This window comes from Arachis duranensis, unplaced genomic scaffold, assembly GCF_000817695.3.
Source record: "Arachis duranensis cultivar V14167 unplaced genomic scaffold, aradu.V14167.gnm2.J7QH unplaced_Scaffold_155613, whole genome shotgun sequence".
Taxonomy (NCBI): domain Eukaryota; kingdom Viridiplantae; phylum Streptophyta; class Magnoliopsida; order Fabales; family Fabaceae; genus Arachis; species Arachis duranensis.
In genome coordinates, this window is record NW_026264167.1 from 9,806 (window position 1) to 12,898 (window position 3,093).

At 45.0% G+C, this 3,093-nt stretch overlaps 1 non-coding gene across 1 annotated transcript; it reads right to left on the minus strand.

Moving 5' to 3' along the window:
* Positions 1-396: 396 nt before the first annotated feature.
* On the minus strand, positions 397-503 carry LOC127743817 (small nucleolar RNA R71). The gene has a single exon (XR_008005160.1). It is a non-coding gene; the product is annotated as a small nucleolar RNA R71 (small nucleolar RNA).
* Positions 504-3,093: the final 2,590 nt, after the last annotated feature.

A 3,093-nucleotide genomic window follows, 5' to 3' on the forward strand; every position in this document is an offset into this window, starting at 1 on the left:
GTGACTCAGGTGACACTGTCATGGCGGACCCACCTCAAAGGATTACCTTGAAGGAGGCCGGAGCTTCTGATCTTGCCTTGCACCCACTTCAGATTCTATATCCGGCCTTGGATCCGAATTTTGAACTTAAGTCTGGCACAATCAACTTGCTCCCCAAGTACAATGGATTGCCTGGGGAAGATCCTCTGAAGCATCTTAAGGATTTCCAAGTTGCATGTGCAACTGCAAGAAGACATGGAGTGGATGAAGCCGCGGTGTTGGTCTTTGCTTTTTCTTTCTCCTTGGAAGGAAAAGCAAAGGAGTGGTTTTATACTCAGCCGGGTGAAGTTAGATCCAATTGGGACTTGTTGTGAAAAAGAATTTTTGGAGAAGTTCTACCTTCCCCAGAAGACAGACAATCTGAGAAGAGAGATTTCTTGCATTGTGCAACGGGATGGGGAGACTTTGTATGAATATTGGGAGAGATTTAAGAAGTTGCTAGAAGCTTGCCCACACCACCGGATAGATGAGTTGGTTTTGATCAGTTATATCTGTCAAAGAATACACCACCAAGATAAGCTTCTCTTGGATTCCGTGAGTAGAGGATCATTGACCAAAAACAAGACCACAGCAGAAGCATGGGAAGTTATATTGGACCTAGCGGATTCTACTTAACACTCTTGGGCTAAGAGTCCACAACCGAAAGCTGTGAGCGAGGTTTCTCCCATCGAAGATGCTATTTTGACTAAGACCCTTAGTGAGATGACAATTTTGTTGAGGCAAATCACCCAAGGGCAACAAATCCCTCAAGCTTTGATAAATGCCCCACCTCAACCTCCTAGGACCGAAGGACCATCAAGGATATGTGGTGTTTGCTCTTGTACTACTCATTACACCGATGAGTGCCCTCAAATCCAAGAGGACACTACATTAGCAGTTGCTAACCCCTATCCACAAAGACCCAATTACACCCAAGGACCCTACCCACATATAGGTAATCAAGGCCAAGGGTGGAGGGATAACTCAAACCAAAGGTGGAACCAAGCTTCCCAAGCTCAACCCAATTAAAATGCTCAAGTTTACTACCATCAACACCCCCAAGGCCAACCGCAATACCAACAACCATACCAACAACCCCCACAACCTCCATCTCAAGTGAAGTATCAACATCCAAACAGTAGATTCAATTCTACTCAAGTTAACCAAGCCCTTCCCTCCAATCAATCCCACATGAATGATACAATCCATACCTTCATGCAAGAACAAAGAGAGTTCCATAAGAAATAAGATGCTTACATGGCTACAATAGCTGAAGCCCTTACCCGTTTGACTCTCCCTCCTCAAACCACACCAAGCACCCAACAAGCTTTAACCTCAAGTAGTTTACCCTCCCAACCTCAACCCAATCCTAAAGGAAGCATAAACGCCATTATTCTTAGGAGTGGTACTAAGTTGGATAAGAATGTGGCTATACCTCCAAAGTTGAATGAGGAGACCAACAATAAGGAGGTAGGTAGGAGATGAAGTAGAGGTGATGAGGAGTGGAGATGAAGATATTGATAAAGATGAAAAAGAACCACGAAAGGTCAAGGAGCCAAAGAGAAAGACCTTTCTTGAAGAGCCTTTACCCATTCCATTCCCAACAATAGCTAAGAAAGTAAAGAAGCAAGAAGATCTTGACCCCACTGTGGTGGAAGTTTTTGAGAAAGTTGAAGTTACCGTCCCTCTCTTTCAAGCCATTCAACAAGTGCCGAAATATGCCAAGTTCCTCAAGGCTATTTGCACTCACAAGGACAAGCTTGGCAACCTCAACAAAAAGTCAGTAGATGACTCTATCTCTTCTTTACTTCCTGAAAAATGCAATGATCCCGGCCCATATTTGGTCGCTTGTTTGATTGGTGGGACTATGTTCATGGACTGTATGTGTGATTTGGGGGCGTGTGTGAACATCATGCCACTCCCTATTTATGAGAGATTGAACTTAGTACCTCTTAAGAGATCCGGGGCAAGATTCGTGCTAGCCGACAAGAGTATTGTGTCAGTTGTGGGGTTTGCAGAAAATGTAATTGTCATATTCAAGGATTGCTCTTTTCAGCGGATAGATCTTGGAGACCTCTCCTATTGACTCAACCAATCCATCACCAATACTCTTTGGATGACCATTCTTGAAGACGGCCCGTTTCTAGTTAGATGCACATTCGGGAGTCTACACTTTTGAGTCGGATGGCAAGTTAGTCAAGTTCACTTTGGAGGAGTCCAACAAACCCGTTCTTGAAACCTATTCTATCTTTGGGTGCGACATAGTTGAAGATCAAGTGATTGAGGATGGCAAGGAGCAAGAAGAAGAGGATGTTGCCAAGAAGTCAAATTCAAAGGACCACACTCAACCCAAAAATGCCAAGGAGTTGGAGATTTTTCTCCTTGGGGAAGCTTCTAAGTGACCAATGAAGCCATGCAAGTCCAACTTAGGACTCTAAACCAAAGTGCTTGGTGGGAGACACCCCACCATGGTGACATTTTTTTCTAGCTCTATCTCTTGTTTATAGCTTTTTAAACTATTTGTTTTCTTGTGATATAATGCTTATCTTAGGTTTGTTTGATGATTTTGAGTTCTGTAAGTTGAATTACTTGTGGACTATGATTTTGTGCTTGTTTGGATGATATGGGGTTGGTATGTTGGTGTACTAAGGTTGGGAACCTTAGTTTTGAAGAGAAAAGAAAATTCTGAAATAGGGCATCTGTGTGTACGCACCAAACTGTGCGTGCGCACAACTCTGTGTTTTAGCCTTCTATGCGGCTGCACAAGCTTGTGCATATGCACACGTCTTGGCATGCTCTCTGGTCGCAGCGCCAGCACAGTCTGTGCGTGCGCACTGCCCCTCTACTCCGATCTGTGCGTGCCCACACCTGTGTGCGTATGCACGAGTCCCTTTTTGCGCTCCATCTATGCGGCCGCACAGACGTGTGCGCCCGCACACCCTTTGTTAGCCCCTCTGGTGGGGGCGAGGGAACAACCTATGCGTGAGAACAACCTCCCCCATTCTCACCTTTTGTGCGTGCGCACGCACACCTGCTTTGTCCACGTATAAAAAAAAGTTCCTCTGTGCGAGCGCA